The 20,781-nt window shown below is 45.7% G+C and overlaps 4 non-coding genes across 4 annotated transcripts; 2 read left to right on the top strand and 2 right to left on the bottom strand.

Moving 5' to 3' along the window:
- Positions 1-3,568: 3,568 nt before the first annotated feature.
- On the bottom strand, positions 3,569-3,639 carry TRNAG-GCC (transfer RNA glycine (anticodon GCC)). Its single transcript has one exon. It is a non-coding gene; the product is annotated as a tRNA-Gly (tRNA).
- A 748-nt stretch (positions 3,640-4,387) lies between these two features.
- TRNAS-UGA (transfer RNA serine (anticodon UGA)) lies at positions 4,388-4,476 on the top strand. Its single transcript has one exon. It is a non-coding gene; the product is annotated as a tRNA-Ser (tRNA).
- A 5,015-nt stretch (positions 4,477-9,491) lies between these two features.
- Positions 9,492-9,565, bottom strand: TRNAM-CAU (transfer RNA methionine (anticodon CAU)). The gene has a single exon. It is a non-coding gene; the product is annotated as a tRNA-Met (tRNA).
- A 10,482-nt stretch (positions 9,566-20,047) lies between these two features.
- Positions 20,048-20,119, top strand: TRNAF-GAA (transfer RNA phenylalanine (anticodon GAA)). Its single transcript has one exon. It is a non-coding gene; the product is annotated as a tRNA-Phe (tRNA).
- The last annotated feature ends 662 nt before the right edge of the window (positions 20,120-20,781 follow it).

Below are 20,781 nucleotides of genomic sequence, written 5' to 3'. Positions count from 1 at the left end.
GGATTGACAACCCCTCGGGGATTGGGACTTGGTAACATTATAAAATATATTGGTGGACGGATCCGCACTCTTATTACCTCCTCCCACTCGGGTATCATATGAAACAGAAATTGATTCCCATGTACGATATGTTACTGACTTCGATTCGGGTTCATCCATATAAGCACCCAGTAGTTGGAGGAAAAGGAATTCAATAGAATTGAATTGAAGGGATAGGAATTACGACCACGGATATGGTTAGTATTGCTTGGGCTGCTCCGATGGTGACTCCTACATTCTCTCTTTCACCTGTGGTTCGGGGAAGAAGTGGATCGCAGTGAGTAATTTTACACTACTCCTCCTAGTATAGTAGAATCCGGGAGATGTGAATCGTTGGGGTGGGGCCCAACGATTCGACCCCCTCTAGAATCTCTTGCTTCTTCGTAGGAAACACATATGGTATAACTAATTCCCTTCCATTTATGGGAGAATTCACCCCCCCCCCCCAATCTCAACTCTCTGTAGGAATCTTCTCTCCCGGGAGGGGGAGTCAACCAGGTAGTTTCCAAACGACCCCTATTGGATATCCGCTGGTTAGATTCATCAAATGCCTCGATCTCTTCTCTACGTAGATATAAATTTTCAGCAATAGGAAATATTGCAGTTCCACTTAAAAGTATTTCAGATAATAGTAGAATCGGATCTAAGCGCCAACCTTGAAAGATAAGAATTCCTCCGCATAATAATCCAATGGAGGAAAGGAAAAAGTCGTAGTATCGGGATAGGTTGGGAATCTATGGATTGGGTAATGCGCCCCCCCCCCCCCAAAAAACCATGGGTGATTTTTTCATTTCGTTGTGGCTTAAGCAGGACCAGTAGTTGGAGCGAGGGTTATCTCTCACTTCTCATCCACGTCAGTTTCTTCTGTCGAACTTCCCGGATCCTCTTTCACCGGATTGAATCGGGAAATAGATAGATAATCTTGATATATCCGAATCAATGGATAGATAGAAAAATCTCTCCACGTTTCAAATTTCAATCCGGTTTGTTCTTTATGCACCCGATCCACCCCGTTCCGTAAAAATAGGATCTTTAGACTCATGTCTGACTCCATTGGTTACCCATAAATCCATATGTACATATAGATCTCCCCTCCAGAGGGGGAGGCTAGAACCAAAGATATCACAGGGGAGAGAGATATTGGAACCCGCCAATCCCCTCCCCCCCCTAGTTTTCGAAGTATGGAGAAACATATTGAATCAGTTTAGTCATGGATTGATTCCTATTGGGATTCATTACTACCGACACCAGTTCAAGTTTCACATCCCCCGGGTAGAGATATGCTGAAAATCGCAGAGATGTTGCACGGGTACATTTGGGACCACACCTCTAGATACATTAGGTTCCCTCTTTGCGGAGACATACAGGAATACACCTATCACTACTAGCCCGATTCCGACTATTGCACCGGGACCTGGTTCCATGGAAATCATAATAAAAAGGATGAGTGAGATGGACCTCCCGATCGATAGATAGATGGGTCTATCTATGTAGATCATCTATCTATCCAGATTTTAATTGGGATGGGACTGTGGAATTCAAATTGGGGGAGTAAAAATTAGTAGTTTACTGGCAACCGAGTTGCTACTTCACGCGGAGTAGCATCCTATTTCATCCCCTACCCCGGGACGTATATTCAACCTTCCCTTATCTACTTACTACCATCCGCGGCGAAACAATAGACCAGGTTCTCGGATTAATTGTTCTGAGCAGCCGTTTGAATGTAAGGAATAGGTAGAAAAGCTGTAGGTATTGGAATAAAGAGTGCAGTAGCTATGAATGCGAGGATATTTACTTCCATATTAGTGGTTCAAATTGATTTGAGGAGTAACTTGAGTGACCCCATTAGGAGAGACTCCTGAACTTTATCGTGATATTGTGAGTCATCCAACTCTACTAGAGTGGATCTGATAATCGGGATAGAAAAAAATTAACTCGGTCTGGTCAAATCTCTGATATCAATTACATAGTATATCACGAAAGAAAATTTTAAGAGTAGTCGATTGTTTACGCTTCTTCGGCAAGAACTTGCCCCCCCTTTTTTATATTCTTACTGAGACAGAGAAGAGGGGTTAGTCACCGCATCTTTCTGTGGCAGCAAACGAATCTAGAAGCACTGTGGGTGGGAATCTATGGATGGAAAAATCAATGACTGGAATAATTTCCCCTCCTCCCCTTCCCTCTCTCGCCTATGGGTTGACGTGGCTAGAGATTAGCCCCGCAAATAAGCTCATTTGAATACTCGTAGTGAATATCCATAGTAAGCGCGGGCATGTGGAACTGGCGCGAGGCGGATGTCTCGTCTCCTCGAAGAATCAAGACAATTGGGGCTTTCGGGGTTAATATCTCCTGCATCTGTATATCCGAAACGGGATTCGAGTAAAAATGGTTTGTCGGATTCACCGTGGATGGGGAGATAGAGCATTGACTCCTAAGCACCCAGTACATAGACTTTAATTAATTGCTGGGATTGTAGTTCAATCGGTTAGAGCACCGCCCTGTCAAGGCGGAAGTTGCGGGTTCGAGACCCGTCAATCCCGCTACATTTTATTGAGTCATTTCAAATAACTCAGTCGAGATATACAAATTATAATGAAGTAACTCCGCGGTTTCTGGGTCGAGCTGGATTCGAACCAGCGTAGGCGTTGCCAGCGGATTTACAGTCCGTCCCCATTAGCCACTCGGGCATCGACCCATAGATTTAGACCGGGCTTGGAAGTACTTGAAAACAGAATCGGTCTCGGAAGTGTAAATGAAAGGAGTTTATTGATGTTTTCAATCTGGGCCCCTCCCGCCACCCTGAGAAGGTACGAGGGCAAGAGAAGCCATAACGTCCGTAGTGCTTCTGCGAGATGAGTATAAGTACCCCCAGGGGAATTCGAATCCCCGTCGCCTCCTTGAAAGAGAGGTGTCCTAGGCCTCTAGACGATGGGGGCCCAATCACTCTTCAGATAATAAGAGATTATCTATAAATCGTCAATCTGATTCTCCCGAATCCCCCCCGAATACAACATCCAATGGATGGGGAATTGGAATACCTCTCCGAATCCTTATCGCAAAATCCCGCTCGATGCATACCTATATGCGGAACCGCATGTGGCATCTCCCACAACCTCTAGGTCGACTGCTTCCTAGATGTGTAGGAAGTCGAACACGGCATAGAGGTAACGCTGAGACTTAAACCTTGCAATTCTCCGAAGTGAAGTGAGGCAGTTGAAAAGCTTCACCCAATCCATATTTCCATGGACGATTATTTCTTTCACCGATGAACTTATGTATCCCAATAATAATTGGTAATTACCAGCAGCATCAGTAAGTATATAGGCTTCTCCATTGCTTTTGGTTCATTCAATGTTCTGTTTCCCCTCGAGGGAAAACCCAGATTGGAAATCTACGCCTCAAATCACTCGGTTATGACTTCCTCAATTGGGAATATCTCACTCCTGAAGCTCAAAAATATTCTCTCCACCGGTCTGAACTATCCCGGGGGCTACTGCCGGGGGTGGAAGCGGGGCAAGAAAGTCGGGTCGGCGGATAGCGGGAATCGAACCCGCGTCCTCTCCTTGGCAAGGAGATATTTTACCATTCAACTATATCCGCGTGATATGCCACCCCGTTCTATATTGAATAACTATATATGTGGTAACTCCTCTAGTCAACACACCTAATCCATCCACCTCGTCTCGGGATTTTCCCTCGTGGACGGAGAGCCCCCCCCCCCCCGAGGAGGAAGTGTCGATTCCGTAGACCGTAATTATTATTGATTCTCTCTCCCCACTCGCCATTATGAATCGTGAGGAGGGGGCCAGAATTACCGATACATTGAATCTCTGGGATATGAAGGAATTAAGTATACCCACTAGGAAAACTAATCCGATCCATAAGGAAGCCCCTGAAAAGACGACATTTTTGTTGCTTGACCAACCATTGGGGGAAGCAAGCACGACAGGTACACCAATTACTAGTAGGAATGAAATGGCGATTAATGTGAATAAAGCCAATTGGAAAGCAATAGTCGTAGTTAGGACTCTCGACGTATCAGAAGTAGAGGATTTGTACCATCTGATCCCCATCCGGTGGGACTTACACCATACCGAGACCGAGGATTTTGGACGGAACAAGAATCCTTCTAGTTCAGTACCCCGGAATCCAATGTCTCTTTCGAATCTCTTGATAATCCATCAAGTAGGAGTAAGAATTTGATTATTTGGAATGATCCCTATATTGATTTCATAGTAAATCATACGAAACCATCATCTCATATCTTTCGTAATAGGGGTGAATCTCGATACAATACATGTGTATCAAGATCGACAAGATCTCCGAAGAATTGGAGAAGAGCTTTCTAGGAGAGGTGGTCGAGTGGTTTATGGCTCCAGTCTTGAAAACTGGCATAGTGCTGAAACGCTATCGAGGGTTCGAATCCCTCTCTCTCCTCAATTGATTCAGTACCGGACCCGACGGGAGGGGGTATTAGTGGTCTATCGGTGGTCTAAAAGAACCACCTAGTATTTCCCAAAAAATGCCAATGTCCCCGAGGGGAGCCTATTCTTAATAATGATAGATGAGAGGAATCTTCTGAAGCAGTCTGGGGGTATTCCTCCTCCGCCCCGGTTCATGCGCCGCATCTCCAGGCCCAGGTCCCGTGTCAATACTTTCCCTATCAGGGTTCGAGGGATAGGAAACAAACAAATATGAGAGATCTGATGTTAACTAGAGGTATTTAAAATACCAGTTCTATCGATTGACTTATCGGGATGATCAAAGGTCAATTACCCACCCATTTGCGGGATGGGTACGTTCCACCAGATACAACTGGTGAGGATTCAAATTAGCTTCAAATTAGCTTACGGAGATGAGTCGTCATCGCCAAATCACCCCCTCCCAGGGGGTGATTTGTAGACATAAGTGCAAATGCTACCGAAACTTGTGGTTTCCCGGAACCCTATAGAAATGAACAGTGAGTTACACCTCGCCCTTCCCTCATCCGCGAGGTAAAGGTTACTGCTGGGTATATACCGACGTATCGAACTAACCCCACTGGGGGGTTAGTTTATGTATGAGCTGTGTCCCGGTTCCGCAAAGAACCACCAGTAGAAAATGGAAATTTGTCTGGTATGGTAGGTACTAATACTACCAAGTAATAACTTTCCATTAATATCTCAGCAATTTGTCCTAATTTAATGGTGTCATGGAAAGAACGGGTTCGGTATCACGGTCAATTCCCTTCTCAAACCCGGCTGCCGCCGCACGGGCTCTTCCCGCATGCCATAAATGACCCACAAAAAAGAAAAATCCTAGAACGAAATGGGAAGTAGCCAACCAACTTCGGGAGATACATAGTTCACGGCATTTAATCTCAGTAGCTACTCCACCTACGGAATTTAAGGAACCAGAGGTGCATGAGTCATATACTCCGCGGAGCGTCGCTCCTGCCAGGGTTGTATATCTCTTTTCAACTTACTCAAATCCAAACCGTTGGGGCCTCTCAGTGGCTCCAACCAAGGAGCACGAAAGGTCCCAGAAACGCATTGTTTCGCCTCCAAATATGATTTCTCCCGTGGGGGAACGCATCAGGTATTTACCCAAACCAGTAGGTCCTTGAGCGGAACCTATGTTGGCGCCGAGACGCTGGTCCCTGACAAGAAAAGTAAAAGCTTGAGCTTGAGAAGCCTCTGGACCGGTAGGACCATAGAATTCACTAGGATATGCCGTGTTATTGAACCGAACGAAACAACAAGCAGTAAAACCAAAAATAGCAAGTGCTCCTAAGCTATAGGACGGGTAAGCCTCTCCGGACCACACAAAAGCGCGACGGGCCCAAGCAAATGGTTTGGTCAATATGTGCCAGATCCCCCCGGAGATACAGATGGATCCCAGCCAGACATGTCCCCCAATAATATCTTCTAGGTTATCGACACTTACAATCCAACCCTCTCCACCAAAGGGGGATTTGAGTAAGTAACCAAATATGACACTCGGGCTTAAAGTGAGATTCGTAATCTTCCGTACATCCCCACCTCCCGGGGCCCATGTGTCATACAAGCCTCCGAAATATAACGCTTTGAATACTAGGAGGAAGGCGCCGGCTCCTAACAAGATTAGATGAATACCCAATATAGTAGTCATCTTATTTTTGTCCTTCCATATATAGCCGAAAAATGGGAAGGACTCTTCTGAAGGTCTCGGGGCCAATGAGAGCGTGATAAATACCCCCGAACCTAGAACCCGCGGAAGATATCAAATGAAGGACTCCAGAAACAAAATAGGAAAGGTATCGACGACTTCCCCACCGGGACCCACTCCCCAACCTAGGGTAGCTAGGTGGGGAAGTAGAATTAACCCCTGTTCATACATAGGCTTCTCCGGAACGAAGTGAGCCACTTCAAACAAATTCATGGCTCCAGCCCGAAACACGATCAAGCCAGCATGAGCTACATGGGCACCGAGTAATTTACCAGACAGATTGATCAGTCGAGCGTTACCGGCCCACCAAGCGAAACCTGTGGTTTCCTGATCGCGACCACCCAGAGACAGAGTTTCGTTAAAGAGCGTTTCCACGGGGTAAGACCTCCTCGGGGAATACAAGGTTTTCATGAGGCTGATCCTGAGCTGCCATCCAGGCACGAATACCCTCATTCGACAGAATGTTCTTTGTGTAGAAAGTTTCAAACTCAGGATCTTCCGCCGCACGAATTTCTTGGGAAACGAAGTCATAAGCACGCGAATTCAAAGCGAGACCAACTACTCCGATAGCACTCATCCATAATCCAGTTACTGGCACGAATAACATAAAGAAATGCAACCAACGTTTGTTGGAGAAAGCGACACCGAATATTTGGGACCAGAAACGATTAGCGGTAACCATTGAATAGGTCTCTTCGGATTGAGTTGGGTTAAAAGCACGGAATGTATTTGCGCCATCACCGTCTTCAAATAAGGTGTTTTCCACCGTGGCGCCATGAATGGCACACGAAAGAGCAGCACCAAGGACTCCGGCGACTCCCATCATATGAAACGGGTTCAACGTCCAGTTGTGAAAACCCTGGAAAAAGAGAATGAATCGAGAGATAGCTGCTACACCGAAGCTGGGTGCAAAAAACCAACCGGATTGCCCTAACGGGTAGATTAGGAATACAGAAACAGAAACAGCAATGGGAGCAGAGAACGCTATTGCATTATGGGGACGTAATTGTACGGACCTAGCAAGTTCGAATTGACGTAACATGAAACCTATCAAAGCGAAGGAACCGTGAAGAGCAACAAAGGTCCATAGACCCCCTAATTGGCACCAACGGGTGAAGTCTCCCTGTGCTTCCGGACCCCACAGTAGAAGCAAGGAATGAGCGAGACTATTTGCAGGGGTGGAAACTGCGGCAGTCAGAAAATTGCAACCTTCCAAGTAGGAACTAGCTAATCCATGAGTATACCACGAGGTGACGAAGGTTGTGCCGGTGAACCAACCGCCTAGGGAGAAATAAGCGGTGGGGAAAAGTAATAGACCGGACCAACCTACAAATACGAAACGATCCCTTCGTAGCCAATCGTCCATACTATCAAACAAATCTTTCGATTCCTTGGAGGATTTTCCAATGGCGATGGTCATAGTTATTCTCCTATTCAACTCTTCCAACCATTTTGGGTGCCCTTCTATTTCATGACATGATAGGGTCGTGGTGTAGGAAATGAAACTACCATATCACTGCCCCTTCTGAATAAGAATTTGTCGGAATCTCTCTGGCATGGTAACAATATTCCTAGGTCCCGTCGAGGGTACTTTTCTACTCCGTCTCGTTCCCCCAAGCGGATGGATATGGATAGAGTACCGATACAACGAAATTGATTTCGTGATTCTTCAGAAAGTGGGTAACCCTTTCTCTTCTTCCGAGACTCCATCAACCCGTTCGCTACGTCGATGAATCCTGATCCGGAACTTTATCCCAGCTAGATTCCTTCCAATTGAACAATCAACGGCATCTATTGGATCTCTTTATGTGGTGCTGGTGTTTCCTCCCGCATGTCCTGCCCACTGGAGAAGTACAGGAAGGAGTGGGAGAAGCACCAATTTTCAGCAATCTATCTATTTGGTGAATTGAGTAGGACACGCGTACATACAGATATTTATGATCCGTATCTTCACTTTACTCGTCTATTTCACGATGGAAGAGACACTTCCTGATATTTATTCTACCAATACTCAATACCATTCGGAAGCTTTTCGCTCCCGAATCATTCGGGTGATTAATGGCGGGTGGGTGGGGGGGGGGTGGGGGGAGGCCACTTTTCCTTGATGTCGGACGAGAGAAACAAACTCCCGTCTCGATAGATTAAATGAGAACCATATAGTCCGTCTTACCTCCTGGTTAAGAAGCGGGAGATGGATCGGAATGATACGAGAGAAACCCGTAGCTGGGAGTTAGCTGAAATCTTTTCATACGAGAATTCATTGGAATATCTCCCCCTGCGGAGAGATGTATCGATAGTCAGAATTCTCATTGGATTCCTGTATCAGGGTAACTGAATGATCTTCCACATCATGAATTACATCTACCTAAATTTCTTATATTACGGGTAGCAATAATTCTGAGATTCAAGACGGGGGGGAACATTCCGAACAGCTTTATTACGTAGCGATTCGCTGATTCTTCGTTGATTTCCCCACCCACATATGGATCCCGCTATATAGATAGATATATGTGGATATTTGTTGCGAATCTTACCGGGAGTCCCCCGAGCAGTGAAAGTGGATAATCAGGATAATCTGATTCGATAGGCATCTGGGGGGGGGGGGGGCCTCGTCATATTCGTCGCCTATTCGGGCGAAGGATCATTTCGACGTGATCACTAATTTTCTGAATTGGTAGAAACATATGTGGTACTCTACAATGTAAGGAAGGATTACGAGTGTCTGTGCCGAGAGAAAGAGACAAGTCGAGTGAAATCTCACGAGCCCTTTATCGGATTTGAACCGATGACTTACGCCTTACCATGGCGGTACTCTACCACTGAGTTAAAAGGGCTTACCGATGATGACATTGATGAGGTGTATGAAACACAGTATGTCGGAAACAGAACTATTCTGTTTCCCGTTTCTCAAATCATTATCCTGTCACTATTCTCTCAATCTTACCAGGGGGGGGGGATTAAAAACTGCTGATACTAAAACTAGGTGGGGTAAGGTCTCTGGAACTAGCGGAAATGGTTGAGTCCTCCTTTCCACCCCCTACTTACCCGATTGAATGGATCCCGATAGAGAATCGGGAGATTCACCTGGGAAGGAGAAAAAGGAGAATGAGGGGGGAAAATTTGGGATTATCCGGTTTATGTTGTGGATGAATACCCGCCGGTACGTGGTCAAATAGTTGGAATAAAAATACGGGAACAGGGTGGACTATTGCTTTATCCCCCTATCACCTATTGCTTTATCACCCTATCACCAAGTTAATTTTCGTTTGCGGAGACGGGATTCGAACCCGTGACCTCAAGGTTATGAGCCTTGCGAGCTACCAAGCTGCTCTACCCCGCGTGGTTGATTCCCTCGCTGTAATTATTATACAGTCTTCAAATAATTACATTGAACACGAGGGAATCTTGTGAATTTATGGAGATCGATTCTCCAACAATTCGTGTGGGAAAACCAATATTTATCTACCAACTCGATTTTATTACTCCAGGCAGCAAACAAGCGTGTGCCATTTCGCGTGGTACGTGTCTGGATGAACCAAAGTCTCGATAATTGGATCTGGGGCGTCCGGTTAGGGAGCATCGGTTACGAAGACGGGTGGGTGCACTGTTACGTGGTGGAGATTGGAACGCCTCAGAAACCTCTAATTTTTCTTGTATTGATAAACCCCCCCTCATTCTCTGTTTCAGGGATTGACGTATGAGATAATATTTCCTCACCAGTTTTTGTTTCTTCTTCTCTTTCTCAATGAGACTCCTCTTTGCCGTAATTTCCTAGTCGGCGATATTGGAATGTTATTATAGAATGGATGGAATTTGGGATAGAGTCCAATTGAAGTGCTATGATTTGCCACCCATCCGTGCTATCTATCCATCAGAGACAGATTTTAATCGTGGATAAGTTGGGCTTACCACTGGCTCGAATGCCAAAGGTAAGCCCAATGCGATACATGCTTTTAGCTTTTATTGAGGCGAAACACAGAGCTACCCAAATTTACCCGATGTGGATGCTATTGAGAAAGCTGCATAGGTAAATATATAACCTACGGAGAAGTGGGCTAGTCCCACTAATCGTGCTTGAACGATAGAAAGAGCGACTGGTTTGTCTTTCCAGCGAATCAGATTGGCCAAAGGTGTGCGTTCATGAGCCCGAGCCAGAGTTTCAATAAGTTCTTGCCAATAACCGCGCCAGGAGATGGGAAACGTGAATCCAGTAGCCCGAACGAGATGTCCAAACGAAAACATCCATGCCCAGACGGATAAACTGTTCATACCGAAAGGATTGTAACCGTTAATGAGTTGTGAAGAATTCAGCCGTAGATAATCCCTCAACCATCCCATCAAGTAAGTAGAGGATTCATTGAATTGAGCTACATTTCCCTGCCACAGGGTAATATGCTTCCGGTGCCAGTAAAAGGTGACCCATCCAATTGTATTCGACATCCGGAAAACTGCCAGATAAAATGCATCCCAGGCCGAGATGTCACAGGTACCACCTCTACCTGGACCGTCGCAAGGAAAACTATAACCAAATTCTTTCTTATCCGGCATCAGCTTGGAGCCGCGCGCATCTAATGCACCCTTCACTAGAATCGGTGTAGTTGTATGTGGACCTGGAGCAATAGCATGATGAACTAAGAAATCCCCGGGTCCAATGGTTAGGAATAATGAGTTGCTATTATTATTAATGGCGTCTAACCAACCGGGTAGCCACAAGCTCTGACCAGCATTGAATGCTGGACTGTCTGTCGAGGAGAGAAGTACGTCGAAACCATACAAAGATTTACCGTGAGCGGATTGTATCCGTTGAGCAAATACAGGTTCAATAAGAATTTGCTTCTCTGGGGTTCCAAAGGCTAACGTGACGTCGTTATGGACATAGAGACCCAAAGTATGGAACCCTAGGAATAAACTAGCCCGACTCAAATGGGCTATTATTGCTTCTTTATGCTCCAACATCCTTGCCAACACGTTATCCTTATTTTGTTCCGGATCATAATCCCGTATAAAGAATATGGCTCCGTGGGCGAACGCCCCTGTCATAATAAAACCAGCGATGTACTGGTGATGGGTGTATAGCGCGGCCTGGGTCGTATAATCCTGTGCTATAAAAGCATAAGCGGGTAAGGAATACATATGTTGTGCCACTAGGGAAGTAATGACTCCTAAAGCAGCTAAAGCGAGTCCTAATTGGAAATGTAGGGAGTTATTGATTGTGTCGTAGAGTCCCCTATGTCCACGTCCCAACCTGCCTCCTGGAGGAATATGAGCTTCCAGAATCTCTTTTATACTATGTCCGATGCCGTAGTTAGTCCTGTACATGTGGCCGGCAATGATAAACACAACCGCAATTGCCAGATGATGATGAGCGATATCAGTTAACCACAAACTCTGAGTTTGTGGATGAAATCCCCCCGGAAAGGTTGAAATGGCAGTTCCTGCTCCCTGAGCACTATTGAACGAGTGATTAGCGGAGTCGGGACTTTGTGCATAAACACTCCATTGACCCGAAAAGAATGGTCCCAAACCTTGGGGGTGTGGTAGTGCAGTTAGTAAATTACCCCATCTCACATGTTCGCCTCTAGATTCAGGAATAGCGACGTGAATCAGGTGGCCTGTCCAAGCTAGAGAGCTTATTCCGAAGAGTCCTGATAAGTGATGATTGAGACGAGATTCAGCATTTTTGAACCAAGAAATACCCGGTTTCCATTTGGGTTGTAGATGCAACCAACCCGCTACCAGGAACAAGGCGGAAACAGCTAGTAAGGAGATAGCTCCGGTATATAGATCTTGATTGTCGCGTAAACCGATAGTGTACCGCCACTGATAAACACCAGGATAAGCAATATTAACCGGACCCGGAGCTCCCCCTCGGGTATAAGCCTCGACGGCTGGTTGACCAAAATGAGGATCCCGAATGGCATGAGCGATTGGTCTTACCTGTAATGGGTTTTGCACCCATGCCTCGAAGTTACCCTGCCAAGCTACATGGAATAGATTCCCAGAAGTCCAGAGAAGAATTATAGCTAATTGACCAGAATGGGAAGCAAATATTTTCTGGTAGAGACGTTCCTCGGTAATATTGTCATGACTCTCGAAGTCATGCGCAGTGGCTATACCGAACCAGATACGACGAGTAGTTGGGTCTTGGGATAGACCCTGGCTGAACTTTGGAAATCTTGATGCCGTAATGCTTTTCGAATCCTCCTAGCCATTATCCTACTGCAATGATTCTCGCTAGGAAGAATGCCCATGTTGTGGCGATTCCACCCAGAAGGTAATGAGCCACCCCTACGGCACGTCCCTGTACAATACTCAGAGCCCTGGGCTGGATAGCAGGAGCAACTTTCAATTTATTATGGGCCCGAACAGTAGATTCGATGAGTTCTTGCCGATATCCACGGCCACTGAACAGGAACGTCAGACTAAAAGCCCAAACAAAATGAGCACCCGAGAATAAAAGACCATATGCGGATAATGAAGAACCATACGATTGAATGACTTGGGAAGCCTGTGCCCATAGGAAATCACGGAGCCATCCATTAATGGTTGTTGAACTCTGCGCGAAGTTTCCTCCAGTGATATGGCTCACTACTCCCTGGTCACTTATACTACCCCGTACGTCAGATTGCATCTTCCAACTGAAATGAAATATAACTACTGAGATGGAATTATACATCCAGAACAAACCTGAGAAGACATGATCCCAAGCAGATACCTGGCAGGTACCTCCTCTACCGGGGCCATCACGAGGGAAACGAAAACCAAGATTCGCTTTGTCGGGTATTAGGCGGGAGCTCCTCGCAAACGGGACACCTTTTGGTGATATTAATACAGTAACATGAATCGTAAAGGCATGGATGTGATGCACCAAAAAATCGGCAGTACCTAATGGGATTGGTGACAAAGCAACTTTACCACCTACTGCTACTAAGTCTCCACCCCCCCAGGTCAAACTGGTACCTGCTGTTGCATTAGGTGCCGTTAAGTCAGGAGCAGAAGCATGAATGTTTTGGACCCACTGAGCAAATATGGGTTGTAATTAAATAGCAGTATCTGAAAACGTATCTTGGGGACGTCCCAACGCACTCGTAGTATCGTTATGAATATACAATCCGAAACTATGGAAACCTAGAAAAATGCATACCCGGTTAAGATGTGAAATTATTGCATCACGATGCCGAATGACACGATCCAATAGGTTGTTGTATTGAGTAGTCGGATCATAATCTCTCACCATAAAAATAGCTGCGTGTGCCGCCGCGCCTACCACTAGGAAACCACCAATCCACATGTGATGCGTAAACAGGGATGGCTGCGTAGCATAATCAGTAGCTAGGTATGGATAGGGAGGCATAGCATACATATGATGGGCCACTACAATTGTTAGGGAACCCAACATAGCAAGATTAATAGCTAATTGAGCATGCCATGAAGTAGTTAGGATCTCGTAAAGACCCTTGTGACCCTCACCCGTGAAGGGACCTTTATGAGCTTCCAGAATCTCTTTCGTACTATGCCCGATACCCCAATTGGTTCGATACATGTGACCAGCTATCAGGAAAAGAACTGCAATAGCTAGATGGTGATGCGCAGTATCGGTCAACCACAATCCCCCTGTGGCTGGATTCAATCCCCCACGGAAGGTTAAGAAATCTGAGTATTGTAACCAGTCGAGGGTAAAGAATGGAGTTAATCCCTTTGCGAAACTGGGATACATCTGAGCCAAAAGGTCACGATTCAAAATGGATTCATGAGGAAGAGGTATCTCCTTAGGATCGATTCCCGCGTCTAATAGTTGGTTAATGGGTAGCGAGACGTGTACCTGGTGTCCCGCCCACGCCAAGGAACCCAATCCCAAGAGGCCTGCTAGGTGGTGGTTCAACATGGATTCCACGTCCTGGAACCAAGCCAATTTTGGAGCAGCCTTGTGATAGTGGAACCAACCAGCGAAGAACATCAATCCTGCAAAGATTAAGGCACCGATAGCGGTGCAATAGAGTTGTAACTCACTAGTTATTCCAGAAGACCGCCATATTTGAAAAAATCCGGACGTTATCTGTATTCCCTGGAATCCCCCACCTACATCTCCATTAAGTATCTCTTGACCAACTATTGGCCAAACTACCTGGGCGCTAGGCTTAACATGAGTGGGATCACTTAGCCACGCCTCGTAATTAGAGAAGCGAGCCCCGTGAAAATACATACCACTCAGCCAGATAAGAATAATAGCTAATTGACCAAAATGGGCGCTGAATGTTTTACGGGATATATCTTCTGAATCATTTGTGTGACTATCAGAATCATGAGCATCAGCATGTAGATTCCAAATCCAAGTGGTACTACTGGGACCCTTAGCTAAAGTTCTCGAGAAATGTCCAGGTTGAGCCCATTTTTCGAAAGAAGTTCTCACGGGATCCTTTTCCACCATAATCTTGACTTCTGGTTCCGGTGAACGAATAGTCATCGAGATTCTCCTCTCTTCGGACAGGGGATAGCAACGACCTACCAGCGGGGGATACGAAACTTCTAAGAGATGGAATTCGTATGTAAGGTATTCTTCTCCCTGAGTTTGGAACTGGAACAGCTGTAATAGAAGAGTTATCCGAGGCAGGCATTTAATCTTATTATTACACAACTTATTAGTGCTTTATGGACCTTGTATAGAGAGATTCTTATACGTTTCAGTAGGGGGGGGGTTACATATTACCAGATGGCAATCGGTAGGAGGAGAAGTCTTCTCCTTCCTGGTATCCCAGGGGGGGGGGGGGGGGTAGAAAATGTAAAGGAATTTCTTTCAATTGTCTGGTCCCCATATCACTGCTACCCCGGCGTCACCCCCCTCTCTCATCACCTGGAACGTTTCGTAATCCTCAACCAATTTTGTGCTTCGATATAATTGCTTGGAGGAAGTGCTATTGCTTGTTTCCGACACTCAGCGGCTTGATCAAACCAAGATTCCGAAGCCTCCGGGTCTCCCTGTTGAATGGCCTGCTCCCCCCGGTCGGGATGGATAGATCCCTTCGAGATATCCTCCCTCAGAACCGGACTTGAGAGTTTCCTACCTCATGCGGCTCGAATGACTACTCAGTAGCTTATTCTCTATCTGATCCAAGAGAAGAGAGAGATTTACTTGGCCCCCTCCCCCGTTAGTCTAGAGAAGAATCAAGAGTAGTTACTGGGAATGGTTTCCAATCCTATCGATGCGAGATAGAATCTTTTCCATACTCCTAATTCGTGGAGGAGGGTAATAATCTCCCCCGGAACTAATTCCCCTACTTCTAAAAATAGATCCGCTGAAATGTTTCCTTTGGGATTTGATACTACACCATAGCTCGATATTCCTTTCCAAATCGATTCTATTACAGGAATCGATTGTAGAACCCCCCTGAGTGAGCAAATCTCATCGTATCGACCCAGATTTTCGATGACGAATCTTTGCGGTGCTTTCTCCCTCAATTCACCCGATTATCCATGGGATTCACAGGCTTCCGTTCTTCCCCCGGACCTGAGTTACTACGGGGGACACCAAATTCCACAGCTCAGGAGAACTCCTTATGGGAGTATGCTTGTGGAAAGCCTCCTACATCGAGTGGTTTCGAATCAAGGGATCCTATAGTATGGGTAATCGCACGTAATGACGGATCACAGCCATATTATTAAGAGCCTGTGGTGGAAAAGGATTCCGTTCCAATGCTTGAAAATAGTATTCCAAAGCCTTTGCATGTTCTCCATTGCTAGTATGAATCAAACCTATATTATGGGGTATGTAACTCCGATCATGAGGATCAATCTCCAAACGCATAGCTTTGTAGTAATTTTATGAAGCTTCTGCATATTCTCCTTCGGATTGGGCCGACATTCGTCAGGGTCGCTCACTCAGCGTGAATGAGCTCCGCTTCAAAACCGTACTTGAGATTCTCACCTCATACGGCTCCTCCTGCATGATGCATGGAGAGAGACTAGTATTTGGAATAGTCTAGCAATTCCTACTCTAAACCTATGGATGAACGGGGGCTAGTGTCTGTGAAACTACTGGACTAGCCATCCCTTCTGCCAAAAATCTCTTGTTAACATGGTTGTGCCACTCCGACACGTCGACACCAAGAGACTAATGACAATTTCTCTGTTCCCAACGCTTCGAGTTTCATGGGGATCAGCTACTTCGACAATCTCCGATGATTCTAGGGGTATCCAAAATACGAACGGGATGGATGTTCGTTGTCCCAATCATTATTGGTATTCGTCATAGAAACACGACGCGCGGCTGAACCCAACCGTAACGAAGCTTTTGCGTTGTCGATTCCTCCACGTAGTGCCTCTCCCCTATGCCTACCCACGGAGTCCTACAAATAGGTCGGTCCGTAGGTTTCACCTTTTGCTTACTACTACGATTCGCCGGAGATCGAAACTGGAGCATTTGAGGCTGCATCAATCGAGGATACACGACAGAAGGACTTGTTTCCCGTTCGAAACATACCTTCACCAAACGCGGGTCTATCGGAATTTGAATCCCCCAATTAATTAGGAATTAAGGTTAATCGATTTTCCCTCCCCAAATCGCACCATCTCTATAATAAGTAAAAGCTTCTCCCTAGCAGTAGTCGGTATGATTTTGTAACAAGATATCCGCCAGAATCGTGGGAGTTCTATCAATAGAATTGTCATTTCTCTGGGATCTAGGCGTAATTGGAATTCCTCTTCGTTCACTTATTATTGAGTTAATCAGGATGCCGGAAGAACAGATCTCTTTTGCAATACAAGGGGAAAGGTGCATCCGTCTGGTATCTATGTCCCTCCCCTCAATCGACTGGGAGGGTGGAGTAACTAATTCCGCACCGAATGAGAGTCGTGTGTGAATGGGGGTATATAGTCTCGCAGCATCCATGAATAATTACTATGGAGTGATTGCTTTTGTGGGATCTGCATCACCTAATTGAAAATCTCTCATTATGAAATCGACTCGGAACAACTAAAAATCTATCCCAGGGATGGGGTCACCTCCCCTACCTCAATTCCGGGAATTAATCTCATTTCTTAATAACTGATGAGGCTTGCACTCACTTCCAGGAATCACTTTTTCCCGTCTATCATCGAGGATTGAGTTGCTACTCGGTTTCTTAGATTGGTAAGATGTGTAAATAGTACAAAGTTGCAGGAAAGGTGACTGAGTGTTTAAGGTGTAGCATTGGAAATGCTATGTAGACTCTTGTTTACCGGGGGTTCGAATCCCCCCTTTCCCCTTTGCATTCACGTCATTGACTCTGTTCGGCACCCCAAAGAATTGCTAATCCTTTGGAATGCTTCCAGTTTAGTACTCCCGATTTCAAATAATATTCCAAGAATCCCCCCCCCCGGGGGGGGGGGTATCCGAATTTCAGAATGAGGAATCCCAGACTATTAGATAATTTACTTGGGGTTAGGCTTTGCGGGAGTAATACTCAACGACGAGCAATTCATTTATATCCAACCAGTGGACTCCGATTTGCGATTCCATTCACTAATCCTGTGGGTCTACTGTCTCCCCGACGAGGAAAAAGTTGAATGATCAGGTATTTGTCTCCCCGAGAAAATCCATCTCTCTATTTGGTCCATTGCGAGAACCCGGTCGATTTCTCACAATAATAGTATCTTTTTGGTTTGCGACGGTAACTCGGTATATCGACTATACGATCGTTCACTAGAAATGTGTCTATGATTAACTAATTGCCTAGCTGCAGAATAGTAGGAGCCATACCTGGACGAGAAACATATTATCTGACGCATTTCGAGTAGCTGTAATGGTACTTGACCTGTTGAACCCTTGGCTCTTCTAGCAATACGAACGTATCTAGGCAATTGTCGTTCCGTTGATCCATTAATTGAAACGTAATCTCTGTTTGGCTTCCAGACGCACGCAAAATTGAGATACCTTTCTCGAAGCAGATTATCAATAGCAATTCGTGCTTCTCTCGGATTTGATGTTTTATTTGTAAGCCCGGGTAGATCCTTGAGACGACTTATTATTTTCAGACGGGGTCCTCGATAACGAGACATAAAAACTCCTTCTTGTAAGCATGGTAAGACCCGAATGGACCTCTCCGTAATCGAAGTACTGGTACTATTTATAAGTGTCACCCAATTTTGTTGACCATTGGTATTTGTAATAATCATAACCTATGAATGTAGACGAACAAATACTCGAATTCCCATCGACTCTATTGGAAATGGAGGCTTCGACGCGGGGGACAAAGCCGAAGGGAGACACGGTATTGGTGCATCGACTGATACTGGGCAATATTCTGCCGGAATCGAACCGATAACCTCTGCCTTGTGAATGTGGTACTTCCGAATCCAAACCAAGCTTCCTGGTTCTTTTGAACCCCATGGGATGGAATAGAACCCTCCTAAAGCGACAATGGTGGTTGCGCCCACGGCGCAGTCAGCCGCAAGGTTATTCAACCACAGAGATGGGTTAGATGAGTCGATAATTCCATCTCCTACCGTATCGTATTGATTTAATTACCCCACCCGTGTATAATTCTTATGGGTACGCGAATACGGAGAAGCAGGGTATGGTCTCGCAGATATATATTCTCTGGGATCGGTGGAGTCCCTTTCTGGAGGAAATTGGGAATAGAAACAGAAAAGGGAAGAGGTTGAGAATTCGGGAATCGGGACGGGGTATATAATTTCCGCTTGACCGGAATCAAGAGACTCGTGAAATATCTCTGGAACAAATGGCATGGAACATGCAAACTCGGATGGCATGCAAAAGGATTTGATGCAATTGCAGATCCATTGCTTCGGTTTGGGACTCAAGGGGGGGGGGGGTATGGCGGAATGGTAGACGCTGCGGACTCGATTGGATTGAGCCTAGGTATGGAAACACACCGAGTGATAGCTTTCAAATTCAGGGAAACCTAGGATTATTTAGTAGGCGATCCTGAGCCAAATCTCATTTCAGAAGCAGGATTCGGATTATGAGATAGGTGCAGAGACTCGACGGAAGCTATTCCGACGAACGATCTATTAATTTCTATTATTCATTAAGCGGATAGATGTTCTCTTTCCATGGATGATTCAATCTAGAATGATCCTATAAGCGGCGAGGATCCTCTCCCAGTGCATACTCAACATCCGCACCGAGGATTGTATCAAAATCTCGAGAATCTCGGGTATTGGTGGGATCTACTCGATTATCCCCGAATCCATCTTCTCCTGATTTCCTCTTTGTGTATGTATACTCCGTATTCGGATGAATATGGTTCGATGAATAACCATTAGTAACAGACTTCGCGGATAGAGATGGAGTCCAACTCTACGCCGTTGATGGAAACAGCAATGCAAATTGTGGTAGAAAGAAAATCCGTTGGTCTTTGTAGGACCGTGAGGGTTCGAGTCCCTACATCCCCAGTAGAACGGGATGAAACATATTATCCAAATTGCGTAGGAGTTGTGGGAAGCATCTACCCCATGAAACAGAGAAATCCCTCCCCGTCTATTCTGGTGGATGGGATTCTTCGACCCATCAAGCGGACGAAGGGTATCGAGATACATCTCCCGAATACGTTATTGATTTCCTCCACCTAAACGAGAGGGGATCCATGCTCCCCCGATTCATAGCTCAATCGAATCGGATTGATGTCTCGTCCCCAGCTCGAGAATATTTTTGAGTGGTTTGCGACTGAACCATTCGGCAAATCCAATGGATTGTCTGAATGGTTCGCCTGCAAGGTATAAAAAAAAAATGGATTCGTGAGGATAGTTACTTCGATTGGACGGATAGGTAGGAAAGAATCAATCCACGCTGGGATATTTGTTTGGGATTATCGCGGAATCACTGGCCGGGATAGCTCAGTGGTAGAGCAGAGGACTGAAAATCCTCGTGTCACCAGTTCAAGTCTGGTTCCTGGCATACCGATGGGAAATAATTTGATCTGATGGCTGCGGGCGAAAACCGCACTTGGAAATAGGAGAATCCAAAAAAAAAATATGGATTGCTTATTGGTCTACTGGTCGGGGTATGTATCTATACCCACACCTACATACGCTTGAACGTGCATATGTAGGTGCGGATTTCGATGCAGATACGTGGATGCGATTGATCGTACGAGAAACAAGTGTCTCAAATAAGGTAGACCAGCCTCACCTGCCGCACAAGATTAAATAGAATGATACAGAATTGGCTAGTGGGAGGATGGCTTTCAATTTTGCCTCCGTCCCAATTCGATAAGCATCCTGTAGCTCATAAAAGTCGGGTACGACATAATCCTTACGTAAAGGCCATCCCAGCCGGCTCCCAGGCATTAAGATACGTTGTAGGTGCGGATGACTCTCATAAGTGATTCCTAACATATCATAGGATTCCCGTTCCTGGAAATTGGAACTTTTCCAAACCCAACAAACGGATGGAATCCTGGGGTCTTTTCTCGGAACGAAGACTTTTGTACATACTTCTTCAGGTTGATCTGCATCGTCTCGCACCTCCGTCAGATGATACACACTAGCTAGGGATCCTCCTGGTGCTGCATCATAGGCACATTGGGAACGGGGATAATTGAAACCGCACGCATATGA

Source organism: Dipteris shenzhenensis, unplaced genomic scaffold, assembly GCF_047967505.1.
Source record: "Dipteris shenzhenensis isolate YYH24624 ecotype China unplaced genomic scaffold, Dip_SZ_1.0 scaf0240, whole genome shotgun sequence".
Taxonomy (NCBI): Eukaryota; Viridiplantae; Streptophyta; class Polypodiopsida; order Gleicheniales; family Dipteridaceae; genus Dipteris; species Dipteris shenzhenensis.
This window is presented reverse-complemented; position numbering and strand designations above follow the sequence as displayed.